The sequence below is a fragment of the Cnephaeus nilssonii genome (genome assembly GCF_951640355.1).
Source record: "Cnephaeus nilssonii genome assembly, chromosome: 12".
Taxonomy (NCBI): domain Eukaryota; kingdom Metazoa; phylum Chordata; class Mammalia; order Chiroptera; family Vespertilionidae; genus Cnephaeus; species Cnephaeus nilssonii.
This window is the reverse complement of record NC_137083.1, coordinates 20,116,891-20,131,903: the sequence shown is the minus strand read 5'-3', so window position 1 is coordinate 20,131,903 and position 15,013 is coordinate 20,116,891.

Below are 15,013 nucleotides of genomic sequence, written 5' to 3'. Positions count from 1 at the left end.
AGAGAATGTATTTAAAATCCCACAATGGACCCCATCACTTAGTTCTTTGACACAAATTATAGTTTCTAGCACATTAAAATTATACTTTAAGAGAGGATTTTCTGAACATTTTCCCAAAGTGAACATTTCGTATCTCAGTGAAAAAAAAAATAGAAAAGAGGATAGAGCATTTTTTATGAAAGACACAGCAGAAAGAAATACCTAATTTTCTGAATAGCAAATTATTTGGCTACTTTATTACCAAAATAACAGTAGATTAAAGCAAACTTAATGACTTCGCTTTTCCTATATTAAACAAAAGGTTACCTTATTCAATGCCTTATTCAAGTCCCCTTTTATGAATATCAGAATCTAGCTTACTAGAATCTAATTTATAAGGTAGAACAAATAATCCTAGTGAGTAAACAAATTAAATATTTTTAAAGCATCCTCAACGTCAGGTTTATTAGAAAAATGCAGCCCAAGAAAAAAATACTAAATAGTGCTATTCCTTTGTGTATTTTTCCATTGGTCACCCTCTTCTTTTTTTTAAAAAGAGGAAGGAAGAGGGATAGAGAGTTAGAAACATCAATGAGAGAGAAACATTGGGTCAACTGCCTCCTGCACACTCCCTACTGGGGATGTGCCCACAACCAAGGTACATGCCCTTAGACCAGAATTGAACCTGGGACCCTACAGTCCGCAGGCTGATGCTCTATCCACTGAGCCAAACCAATCAGGGCAAGGTCACCCTCTTCTATGTCCCCACATCTATCCCAGGTCTCTAGTGTTTTCCCAGCTCTCCTTGTCTGTCACTGTCCCTAACTGCAGCATCCCAGGAGAGCCTGTGCTCTCTTTAATTTCCTTCCTCAATCTATGATTCGTTATTTCCCATCACTCGGCATCTGGACTATCCTGAATATCTGTGAGTTTAATGCTATCCCACCTTTGCCTTGTCTGATTCTAGAATACAACGCCGAGGTGGTGAATATTAGGAGTTGTTTTTAAAAAAATGAGAACTAGTTAGCAGCCAGTGAAGGTTTTTGAATTCCTGCAAACCTCACAGTGGGCAGTTAGCTGCTGGCTTAGTCTCTGCACTGGGCTGGCCCGAATCTGCTGCTGGAGAAAAATGACTTTGCCCAGGCTGTTTTGATGGGGATTAATGAGCTGTGCGTTCTGAATAGGAAACTTAACCCATAATCAGTTCCTCTAGGGAATGGCAGGTAATTACCCTCCAGGAATGCTAAGAAAGAGAAATTTGGGCTGACTGAGAACAAATCTTGATTTGGGGTCAGCTGAATAACTGTAGGTGTGAGGATCAGGAATTGCATGCTAATTTATCAAACTGATCTAAGTAGAAAGTAGCTTAGTGCAAAATAACAGAGACTGGTATCCAAGTACCAAGATTCAGGCTGACGATGGAAAACTTTTATCAGGTGGCAATTTACTTGCACTGATTATTACATTTCCTTGAATCTGTCCTGGATTTAACTGATTTAGGTGTTAAGTGACATATGACTGCAGAAAAACTTTTGAAAAGCTGCCAATCTTATAACATAGCCTAAGTGATAAATTTATCTTCTTAAGGATCAAGCAAAATGAAGAACCATAACTTCATATATAATTCCAAATGAATTCTTATAAGATTTTGTAACTCCATAGCTAGCTATGTTGCCCAATGCAGTAGCCACCAGTCCCCTGTGCTGACTGAGCACCTGAACTAGAACTAGTCTGAGCTCAGATGCACTGTAAGTATAAAATACACACTGGGGGAGAGAAAAGGAACATGTCAATAATCACATATGGATTATATGTGTTAGAAATATAGGAACAGTACCACATTCTTTCGATAATATGACAACACTGGATCTATACTATCTACCTGTAACAAGAAAATTCTTCGATTTTTATGATAATTTGATTCTACTTGTAAAGCAAAAGAGATATTCAGGTTTAGATCTATTAGTAGAAGGCTTATCAATATTATTAATATTATAGTCATATTTAACATCTCTCTTCACTAATCTTAGAAATAGTATAAACAAAGAACCCTTTAATTAAAGTAAGGGATACAATATATTGTCTTTCCCTAAAAAAACAAAAACAAAAACAACTGTCTTCCTCCTTAAAGAATTACTTGTAGGTCTCCTCTCTGAACACCAACATCATCCCTCCCCCATCCTTCCTCATGAAAGGTAGGGATGAAGGTAGCAATATAGGGAAGCCAGCACTGAGGTCCATGGCTTTCTGTCTGATTGCCACTGTCGCTGCCCTCTTGGTGGTCTCTGGGGCAGCATTTACATCCATGAGAAAATACTTTCCATGAGTGCGGTACTTGGACCATCTTAATTTCCAGGCCTGATAGGAAGAAAATTACGCCTGCAGGAGGGGAGGCCTGCCTCATTCATCTCACCCTCCCTTCTATAAAAAGCAGAAATGCAGTCCTTTGATTTGTGAAAGTACATTTTTCTATTTCCATTTTAACAGGGAAGTAGGTTAAAAGGTTTTCCCAGAAATAATCAGCAGTTAAATAAGTGGCCTCTTTCATTAAGTATCAACTGTCATTTGTATGATAGAATAATTTAGGGATGTCGGTATAATCAAGCTTGCAATAAAACAGATTCATTTCAAGAATCTCTAGTTAAGATTGTGTGAACCAAGTAAAAACAGCAAAGCATCAGTTAACAGCTTTTGATACCTTTCCCATTGCGTTATTCTGACATTTTCTGCAAAATTGTTATCTTTTATTTCAATCAGTCTACCTGATTCTGAGAAAGGAAAATGAAAGAAATTATAGTAAGGCATTCAAAGGTATTTATCTATTCATGATATATATTATTTCATCTCTGATAAATGTGTTCAGCATAAACTCCTGGCTTTCAATTTCTTCAGTGCATACTCAGGGCAAGACTATAGGGAATTGTAAACCCTAGTTGAGACTTGTTAACAGAAGTGTCATTCTAAGGCTTTCAAGCTAGTGGGACAAACAGATTCAAGAGCACTGGTACCATAAAAACAATGAGCACATTGCAATAGGGGTACTAGTAGTACAGCCAGTGATAGGGAGGCTGTACATTAGTTATGATGAGGGAGCATCTCATGACTGAATTAAGGTTTGATTTGGTCTACAGGGAACTATGCCTGTCCCATCTTCTTCCTAGCTCTCACCTCTTAAAGGAAGAGGAGTTGCTAATTTTATTGTTAAGAATTCAAGACTAGATCTGAGCCACATTTGTTAGTGGTTAACTGTGCTTTTTAAAAAATAGGGAGCAGCCCTGGCCGGTGACTCAGTTGGTTGGAGCATTGTCCCACATAACAAAAAGTTGCGGGTTTGACTCCCAATCAGGGCATATACCTAGGTCAGTGGTCGGCAAACTCATTAGTCAACAGAGCGGCAAACTGCGGCTCGCGAGCCGCATGTGACTCGCGAGCCGTAGTTTGCTGACCACTGACGTAGGTTGTGGGTTTGATCCCTGATGGGGGCGCATATAGGAGGCAGCCAATCTATATTTCTCTCTCACATCGATGTTTCTCTCTCTCTCTACCTCTTCCCCCCCCTCCTCTTTCTCTAAGAATCAATAAAAACATATCCTCAGGTGAGGATTAACCCTTTGCACTCGCTTGCTTTTTTCTCGATTCCTTTATTCTACTCGGGATTTAATTTTTTAAATACCCCAGATTTTACAAAGTGTGGCAGTAGAATAAAAAACTGGAGTTTCTTTTCATACAAACTTATTTATTTGGATTTTTTTTATATTTCAAATTATTGATACATTCAAAGAGTAATTTTAATCTCGACATCCAAGTGCAAAAGGTTAAAGAACAACAAGTAGTTTTTCTCTTCCACTTATTTTTGGCCTTCTTGTACTAAGAGATACAGGCCTCAGGATACTTCACGCTCCTCTGTTCCATTTCTAGAAGCAAAGTTAGTAGTCCAAAGCTGAGACTCCTCTTCGTGTCCAGCCTGCTAGCCATTCTTGGCACATCACTTGAATGTCTTGCTCATTTCCACAAGTTCCTGTAGCATGCAAACCACCAAAGAAAAATAAAAGGCAAGAGCTCTAATCCAACTCCCCGCCCCCGCTCCGGGAGTTTTGCCCAGCTGCACTGATTACTTACCAGTTAATGATAAAGGTTAAATATTTGGTCACATTGCTCAAGGAGTGGTCCTAAAGTCCTTTGTAAGCCTTTATCATTAAAATTACCCTGGAAACCTCTTAAATGACCAGAAACTTTACTTGTAGGAATTCAAAAGCCAAACATATGTATCGCTTGCTTTTTATGTATGATCTCCATTCCCTCCGACAGAGTAGGCCAAGGTCTAGTTTGAATAAGAATGGTAAAAAGGTAATTAAAGAAGCAATCATCCTTTTACATTCTCTGAATGGTCACAATAAAGTGTATATAAAATGCATGATTTATCTTCATTATGACTTTTCAATCTATTGTTTATTCTGAAGGTCAAAAGAATGTTTTGGATAAGCATTTGACAGAGAATTTGGCCATCATTTAGATGCAACAAAAGTCTATCCAATTCCCAATGAAAAATAGAAGACAAGAGGTGTATGCCAGCTGGTAAATAGTAACAGTCATTTTGCTAACTGATATAGAAAAAATGAGCTTCCACCTTCCCCATAGTGGACATCAATTGATTATATCCCCAGTGGCATTTCTTCCTCTAAAGAACTCTTTCTCCCCTCAGCTATTCTTAAGTTCCCCTTGCTCAAAGTGTGATTCTATACACTGATTGGACCAATGTTCCTTAGCAAGTAGCTTAGTCGGGCCACATTAGTGTGATCCTGTGTTCAGATTTTTAAGAGAGGAGAATAAGGAATGCTGGGAAGTATCTCTGCCTATGCTGAAGTCAGAAGATAAAAAATTATGGAGTGGTCAGTATTTGTATTTCCTATCATTATTTACTATATATAGTAAAAAAAAGAATAAATACAATTTGCAAAGAGTAGAAGAGACAAGCTATCCAAACCAATAAAACATGAGTTGGAGTCTATTAATATAAAAAATGTTTGGAGGGCTGTTTTTAACCCTACCAAGTCCAGCCCAATGCACCAGAGATAATGTTTCTTATAGGGGTTTGGTGCCAAAGGGTCAACTAATGGTAACAAACCAGTATTTGTTTATTCTGTATGTATAACTTCCTGTAGGTTGCAGAGGGGAGAGCTCTAATGGGACAAACTTTGGCCCCTGTGCCAAACATGATCTTCACTTATTTAGTATCTGGGGGTCATTTGAATCCTGGGCAACGTTCTCATTCCAGCTTGAAAACAGGACTAGCATCTGCCACCAATGAGCATACTGAAGTGCAAGTGAATTCTGAATTGTAAGTCTGGGGCTTGAAATCTTGGGTGAAAAAATTATGCCATCCTATTATGAGGGGTTCTTTGCCAGTTATGGCTTATTGGCTAGTGTTACATGTAGAATATGAGGAAGAGGTATTTAGAAGTTAGAGGCAGCCACAATATACTGGTTAAAACCCCATAGGGGATTTTTCTCTCATCTTCACAACTGCCTCTGGTTCCAAAAACTGTTTAGCTCTGGGTTACTCTTAGCAGAAAACATGAAAAATTCCAATATGAAGGTTATTGCCTTTTTCATTTGTGATACATGTGAGTGGCATACAACTGTCTATCTGTATCATAAGATAGTGTTCTTTACCTTTCTCCGAATGCTTTTTTTTTTTTTTTGGCAATTTCATTCAGTATTGAGTAGAGATACCTGGTAGAACTACATTTGGGAATCATTGTGTCCCATCTGGGATCTGGCTAAGATACTCCAATCACATATTTGTTTGATGTGGGTGTTGTTAGTTATGTAAGCAAAGAATTCTGGACTCTTTGACAACAACACACATGTATTTTCTTGTGTATATGCTCATAATCATGCATGTGTGTATAAAGTCAAAAAGAAAAGCAAAATGACCAAGATATTTCAATGTTATTAGAAGGAAGTGTCTTTGATAGGGATGTCTCTTTTTTAAAAAAAATATATTTTATTGATTTTTTACAGAGAGGAAGGGAGAGAGAGAGTTAGAAACATTGATGAGAGAGAAACATCGATCAGCTGCCTCCTGCACACCTCCCACTGGGGATGTGCCTGCAACCAAGGTACGTGCCCTTGACCGGAATCGAACCTGGGACCTTTCAGTCCACAGGCCGACGCTCTATCCACTGAGCCAAACCAGTTTCGGCAATAGGGATGTCTTTTATTTATCTCCCTAGGTGTGAAAATCATAGGATCATAGTTAGAATTTCTGTCCCTGTAAACAGGGGTGAACGTTGGACAGTTGGCCTAATTTGACTGACACACAATAAAGGCTGAAATCAGAAAGTTTTTATTCTTTTTTTATTGTCTCCCCATTTTTCACAAAAATAAAACACAGTCTCCCTTATAATCAGTAACTGAGAATGACAATGTTGCTTGAGACTAGAGTGTAAACTATATAGGCAATTCTTAAACAATACAGGGATTAGGGACACCAAACCCCACATAGCCAAAATATAAATAGAATTTTTGATTCCCCTAAAAGCTGTTCCTTGATTTCTGAAGATTGATTCTAGAATCTCCATGGATACCAAAATTTTTAGATACTTAAGTCCCCTCTAGAAAATGACATCCTATATAATCCTATATAATAAAAGGCTAATATGCAAATTGACCAAATGGTGGAATGACTGGTCGCTATGACGTGCACTGACCACCAGGGGGCAGTCACTCAATGCAGGAGCTGCCCCCTGGTGGTCGGTGTGCTCCCACAGGAGAGCACTGCTCAGCCAGAAGCCTGAGCCGGGCTTATGGCTGGTGAGCGCAGTGGGTGGTGGGAGCCTCTCCTGCCTCCGTGGCAGCGCTAAGGATGTCCAACTGACAGCTTAGGCCCGCTCCCTTTGGGAAGCAGGCCTAAGCCATCAGTCAGACATCCCCTAAGGGCTCCTGGACTGCGAGAGGGTGCAGGCCAGGCTGAGGAACACCCCAAGTGGCCTCTAGTAGATTAATATACACAGTCGGCTGTCTGCCTCCATGGACTTCCAATGGGGAGTAGACAACAGTATAGGTCTGTGGTCAGCAAACTGCGGCTCGCGAGCCACATGCGGCTCTTTGGCCCCTTGAGTGTGGCTCTTCCACAAAATACCATGGCCTGGGAGAGTCTATTTTGAAGAAGTGGCATTAGAAGAAGTTTAAGTTTAAAAAATTTAAGCTCTCAAAAGAAATTTCAGTCGTTGTACTGTTGATATTTGGCTCTGTTGACTAATGAGTTTGCCGACCACTGGTATAGGTATTATTAAAAAATCTGCATTTAAGTGGACCCACACAGTTCAAGCCTATGTTGTTTAAGTGTCAACTATATAGGGGATTATAAAATCAGGGACCAATCAATTCTTAATGCATGAGCATATACAGCCCACCTCATTTCACATCATTTTAGAAAAAAGATGCTGAGATTGTGAAGGCAGTGCTATCTTAAGATAGTCTAAGAGGCAGCCCAGTATTATGGTAATTTTGGGACATACTATTTTAGATTGGAAAGTATTCTGTAATGGTCACATCAGTGTGTCAAAAATAAGCTGCTGCAAAGTAATCAAAATTTAATTTGGGTTGTTTTTGTGTTTTTTAAAACTGATGGTGTTGAGCTAGTGCAGTGATTTTTTTTTTAAAATCAGTTTCCTTTGTATATGCAACTTTGGAAAACTGAAACATTAGAGATTTGCAGTTTGAATAATCTAATTTTGGTTATGCTTATAAAGCTATGTAAGTTCCAAATCAAGAAAGCCCTGGCTTCAAATACTAACAAAGAAACCTGCACTTTAACGGAGTATCTTAATGAGATCTCTATGGTTATATTTGAATAGACTAGAAAGAAATGTTTAAGGTGATGCTTTTCTATATTTTGTGGGAATTTAATTTCTCTCTATAATCAAGGGTTTTATTGTGAGGTTAATATGGTTACCTCTTTTGTGGAGTGAAAAATACACCTGGCCGGTGTGGCTCAGTGGTTGAGCGTCAGCCTATGAACCAGGAGGTCATGGTTTGATTTCGGTCAAGGCACATGCCTGGATCCCCAGTCGGGGGCGTGCAGGAGACAGCCTATCGATGATTTTCTCTCATCATGGATATTTCTATCTCTCCCTCTCCCTTCCTCTCTGAAATCAATAAACATATATTTTAAATAATGAAAAATACTTCCGCTTCTAGACAGTTGGACTTCACTTTCTTTGTATTTATTGTATCACTCTGTGTATCAGTCTTGGCTAAATTATGCAGAGTAAGAAATGACTCTGAAATCTCAGTGGATTAAAACAATACATGGTTATTTCTTGGCCATGCTATACATCCAATATGGAGATGTCAGGGTGTTCTGCTCATTGTAGTACCCATTGTACAAGAATATAATCTGACATGCAAGAAATAATAGAGATAATTTCTTAGCCTAGTGTAAAGTGTGGTCTTCTAATAACCTAAAGAAAAATCTTTTCCTGACCCATTTCAGTAAATTTTGGAGGAAACATCAAAGATATGTTTATTAAAACATCTAAGGAATACTAATCATTGTTATCTCGTTTATTCCCAGAAAGATTCATAGAGACATTTGCAAATTTTAAGAGCAAAAATTTTATACTTATTTTCCTCATTGACTGTTTAGACCTAGCTGTCCTTCTTAATGATGTAATATAATAAAAACTTAAGCAGAATTTTTGACTGTGAGATGCCTAATGTTCTTCAGTGTAACCTCAAAAATGAGAAGCATTGCTAGAAATGGATTCAGTGCAAGGAAATGCATTAGTCCAACATGTTAGGCAATAAAATCTTTATTGTAATAGGAAAAAGGAGTCAAAATTTGTCCTTCTGTGGCAATAGTCTATTTGAATTCCATTTTTTTAAAGAATATTTTTTCTTGGACTTCGTTGTCTCTTTCTAATACTTTCTCTTGGAAATGCATGAAACTAGCATGGCAAGGTGACCTGGGGCCTCCATCTTTTTGACTGGGTGGCCCAGTTGATTCTCACTTCAGTCTAGTTCAGCTTGCCTAGAGATTATACTGAATTTTAGGACCAAAGTCTCAGCTAATGATAAATATATATATATATATATATATACACATATATATATACACACATATATATACACATATATATGTGTGTATATATATATGTGTGTGTATATATATATATATGTGTGTGTGTGTGTGTATATATATATATATATATATATATATATATATATATATATATATACACACATTTGTCTGAACTTGTTTCCTTCGCATAGATCCCTTTGGGGGACTCCATGGAGTGGCCGAGGGGGGAATGGGTAGAGAAGTTCTACCTGCACCAGGAAAATCACAAAGGACTCAGGGAATTTGGATTCCACATCCTGATAGTCACTTTTTAAACAATGTCTTTCAATCACCATTGAGACAAAACTAATAACTAACTTCTTTATGTCTGAAGGTTAAAAAAATTAAAGTCTCAGTATTTAATTAAGACCATGTTTTCTTTAGTCTTAATTGTGTTAGTAGAATTAGTTTTAGCTTATTAAATTTGTAACTTATCTTAAGACAGGAGTTAGTCATGGAAACTAGTAATCACTAGCTAATACCCATGCTTCTTAGAGTGAAGGAAAAAAATAGACAAAATGTCTAATTATCTTACCATTTTGGAAAGATTTTACAGTATCTGCAGTGACATATTTGCAAGTTGTAAGTAGATCCATTTAATAGGATAAAGTTAAAATATGAAAAAAATCGATGCTTTTATATTTAGTTGTTTCTAAGGAAATTTCAGTAAAAGCAATATATTTAGATTCTATTTTTCTATGAAGAGACAAAATAGTTTATTGCCGTTTCAAAATCCTACAAGGCTTACATAATAAAAATAATAAGATTTTACTGCTGTTATTAGGCAACTCTGTTAAATTTAGAATCCAGATCATCTGTTATAAATACAGTTGCAATAAAACCTTTTTGCATTAGTTTGTATTGACTAGGCAATAGAAAATGAAAGATATTACTCAAAATGTAATCCAAATACATGGTGTTATTTAAGCCCGCTCAGCTGGTTGAGCATCATTTTGTGTATGGAAAAGTTGTCTGTTCCATTCCTGGTCAGGGCACATGCCTGGGTTGTGGGTTCAATCCCAAGTTGGGGAGCATAAGGGAAGCAATTGATCAGTGTTTCTCTTCCTCCCTCCCTCCCTCCCTCCTTCCCTCCTTGTTTCCCTCTCTCCCTCTCTTCCTTCTTTTCTCTAAGCATGTCCTCAGGTGAGGATTAAAAAAACAACAATAGTATTATTCAAAATGTAAACCGATTTCCAGATAACAATTGGATTTTTAAAAGTTCTATTGGATCTTAATGTTTCAAAATACTATATACCTTGGCCTCATGAATCACATTCATGAAGTCTAAGCTACATGAATAGCACAGATCAAAGAAATAGTTCTATATGCTAAACTGCAATCACACCGCATCTTCATAATAACATATGTGGGTGTATTATTCTTATTGTATGGAAGGACAAAACCATGTTCAGAAAGTTAAATTTTAGTGCCACACAGCTAGTAAATGAAATCACGAGTATTTCCATAAATGTGTACCTATTATTAATATCCATGTTTTATATTACTTCAGACTTAACCAATAGAAATAAATTAGTCATTTAATCAAGTGACACATTTCATCCTAACGATTAACTAGCCTACTGGAAAAGGCAAAAAAAAGATACTTTTTTGGACAACTTACTAGTAATGCCTTGTTCATGTTAAACAGTCAGTTAATATTCATTGAATTTACTGACCACCATTTTTTCTAATTCTAAAATTCAGCAAATTCTATGAGTTGTCCAACTGTCACCTTTTCACACTGGCCTTAGGTTTGACCCATCAGTTGGAGCAAGCAATTGAGATTTTTAATGGGGTAGTTTATTTTCAGTAAACATAATATGCTTTATATTTTATACAGATAAATTTGTCACCAGGAATCTTTATCTTTCCATATATATTTATTAAAATGTAATACTCCTGGCTAACATATCATCCCCAGGTTATTATTAGAATACTATATGTAAGAAGAAGTGAAAAAAATGCAAGGTAAACTGAGTGTCAAAAAGTAGCAAAGTTGCCTGGCCAGTGTGACTCAGTGGTTGAGCATCAACCCATGAACCAGAAGATCATGGTTTGATTCCTAATCAGGGCACATGTTTGGATTTTGGGCTTGATCCTCAGTAGGGGGCATACAAGAGGCAGCTGATTGATTATTCTCTCTCATAATTGCTGTTTCTCTCTCTCTCTCTCTCTCTCTCTCTCTCTCTCTCTCTCTCTCTCTCTTCCCCTCCCTCCCTCCCTCCCCCTGCTCTCCCTTTCTCTCTGAAATATATTAAAAAAAAAAAAAAAAGCAGAGCCAAGAGGAGGGGAAGAATAAGGGAAGTGGATAGAGGGAGAAAGACAGAAATTTAGAAGGAAGGAGGGAAGCAGGGAGGAAGGAAGAAGAGAGAGAAAGAAACAAAGAGACTAAATCAGCAACTCATTGAGTCTCCTTGGATATTTAAGTTAATATAATCATCATTCTTCTCACTCTAGTTGAGTTGGATTTCTGTCATTTCTAACTGAAAAATGTATAGTTAATTTTTTATGTCATATTTATTTTATATAGAATGTATCTGTTTTAAAAAATGTGTTTTTATTGATTTTAAAGAGAGAGGAAGGGTGAGGGAGAGAAACATCCATGTGAAAGGTTGGCTACCCATGTCCCCTCCTGGGGATTGAGCTGCAATCCAGGTATATGCCCTGACCAGGAGTTGAACCAGCCACTTTTTGGTGACTGGATGATTCTCAACCAACTGAGCCACACCAGACAAGGTTGGAATGTATCTTTAACATGGCATTTAAAACTGTGCTACTACTTTGAAATGGCAATCTATTGAATTTTGTTTAAAGGTAAAAATAATAATAAAAATATGGTATCTTTGATTATTTTATTACTAGAGGCCCAGTGCATGCACTTGGTGGGTCCCTCAGCTCAGTCTGAACCCTCTCGCAGTCCAGGACCCCTCAGGAGATGTCTACCTGCCAGCTTAGGCCTGTTCCCCAGGGCATTGGGCCTAAGCTGCCAGTCAGACATCCCTCTGGCATCCCGGGAGCCCTCGGGGGATGTCCAACTAACAGCTTAGGCCTGCTCCCCAGGGGGCCTAAGAGCCTTTTTAACTTCAAAGAAGAACTTCTAGGGGGAGTGGGTCTAAGCCACAGTCAGACATCCTTAGCACTGCCTCCTTAGCACTGCTGTGGAGGTGGGAGAGGCTCCTGCCACCACCGCTGAGCTCGCAACCATCAGCCCAGCTTGTGGCTGAGCAGAGCTCCCCCTGTGGGAGTGCAGTGACCATCAGGGGCAGCTCCTGCATTGAGTGTCTGCTCCCTAGTGGTCAGTGCGCGTCATAGTGACCGGTTGTTCCCAGCCATTCCACTGTTATGGTCAATTTGCATATTACCCTTTTATTATATAGGATAGTTTGAATTTAAAATCTACTCCCTAAACAAACCAGTGAGCAATGCTCTTTTGTAATAGTCATTTACAAAGGAGAGAGAGATCTTTGCTGATATTGACCTTCTTTGTGCAATTATTACAAATTTTCTTTAGAGTACTGCGGATCCAACACATGTCATGGCTTCCTGTATCATAGATTTGTATTAGGAAAAATGTGGTTCTATACCCATCAGTGAAGTCTTTCTTCTCCCATACTGAAAGCACAGCATGATGCACATTCTATTTCTCATTATAGAAACATGTTTCTCTATCAGACTGCTTTTGATTCTCAGTCAACAAATTTATATATGTCTTTAGCAGGAAATGAAAGCCTTGAAGAGCTTATGATGTATACTGTGTAGTGATACTTCTTTCTGGAATAGATATTTAGCAGATTTTTAAATTTCATCTAGTAATGCTTTTTTTTCTTTTTTTTTTTTTTACATGATGAGCAACATAAACATCTGTGTGTAAGCCTAGATAGTTAACAAAAGCTAATGTATGCCCACACCTGAAGAAAAGGGTGAGGAGGAAGATTTCTACTTATAATCAGAATGGTAGAGGAAGCTTTTCTCCGCCAGTCAGTTTCCTGGAAAATGTTGCTATCTGAAGTGCTTCATCATAATTTAATTCAAGGACTCCGAACTAATCAAATCTAGGATCCTTTTGGCAGAGATCGGGGTTCATAAATAATTCACTTGAAGTTCTTCTTTGAAGTTAAAAAAGGCTCTAGAAATATGCTTCTATTATCATTAAGGAGCAAAAGAGTCATTACTTGTATGTCTTAATCTATCTATCCAAATCCCTGTAAAAGAATCAGTCATAAAGGAGAGGCTCAGAGAATGAAAGATTGAGTCTTGGCCACTATGTGTGGTTGTGCAAAACCCTATGTGGGAGCTCTAACTTTGGTGAAGCCGAGCTGGCCTTTGGATACCATTCAGCTTGCCAACCTAGAAATTTAAGTTTATTACACTTCTCCCTTTGCCAGTTCAACCTCTGTGACTTTCTGTAATAAATCCTGTCGTTAATACACTATCCTTCATGGAGAATTGATATAATTATATTCCTTCTTCAGCACATAAAGACATTTGAGTAAGGTAACCTATGAAAGAATCTTACTATAGTGTCTAGAATATGAAAAATAATAAATGTTATATATCATGTTAATAATAAATGACTAGCCCAACCTTTCTCTTTTTTATCCCATACTCAAAACCCAATATTGAGTAACTCATTGACTTCTTATAAATATATTCTTTTTTTAAAAAGCAACACCAGTGGTTTATAATTTGCCTATTATGCCCTAACATGTATGTGCAGGTATGTATATCTATATCTCAATCTATCTACCTACCTACCTACCTACCTACCTACCATTATTTTCTAAATATCCATGCAATCAGAATTTGGTAATACTTTTATGAATCAGTTTTTACATCATAATATTAAATCATAAAAACATTTGATATATTAAATTTTTTATTACACAAGATTAAAAGTGGTCTGAATTTCAAAAAGAATTTAAAATATTAACCAGGATTAATAACAAAATCAATCAAATCCATAAGACTATGATGATCCTCCTTTACTTGCTAATAGGATTATTTCAAAAGAATTTAATTATTGAATATTGAGTTATGTTATATCAGACAAAAGTAAGTCTTTAATTTAATACAGCCTATTTTATGGAGAAATTTCATCTTAAACTTAGGGTAATACTTATGCTCAGCAATTAAAATTATACTAGAAAATTTTTACACGGGAAAACTAATGAAAACATTTTTATGTCACTAAGAACATAATCAAAACTTAGGGTTCTATTTCATAAGAACTCAGATCCCAAAATATAACCATCTATTCCTGTCAATATTTTTCTTGTGAGTTCCTGTGAATCTTTCCATTTATGACTTAGAAATTTTATAATAAATATTATTTATTAAAGACTATTCTGGGAAAGCCAAACAAGAGATAATTCTTACTTATACTGATTCTGTCATAGATTTTTCTTTCTTAAAAGTGAAAGATAAATAAGTTTGAAATTCATAACTGATATGGTTTGATACACAGTAGACAGTTATAACTCTTTTCCAAAAGAAATTTGTTTATTATCAGTGTTTACCTCCTGGGTGATGTTTAATCTCTATGTGAAACCACAACTCCATGACACACACGGTGTTTCTTATTATTTGAAAAGCATAATGATCTTGACACAGGAGACAAGTTCTCTCTTCAGTTTGCTAACTAAAGTAGGATTTAGTCATTGAACTGACCTTAGTGTTTCTTATGAGAACTGAGTCCTATAAAATACCAGTTAGTAGTAGCAAGCTAAGGTGTTGGTGTGGGGTGGGAGCAGAGAGCAGTTTGTCACAGTGCAGATTAAACACCAGCTAAAAGTCATCTGCTTTCTATCATTACCCTGTGCTGGCAATTCTAAAAAAATGTCAATGATAAAATATTCCTTTTCTTTGGAATTGACTGCTTTCTTTACATCACTTCCCAAGACTAGGTAC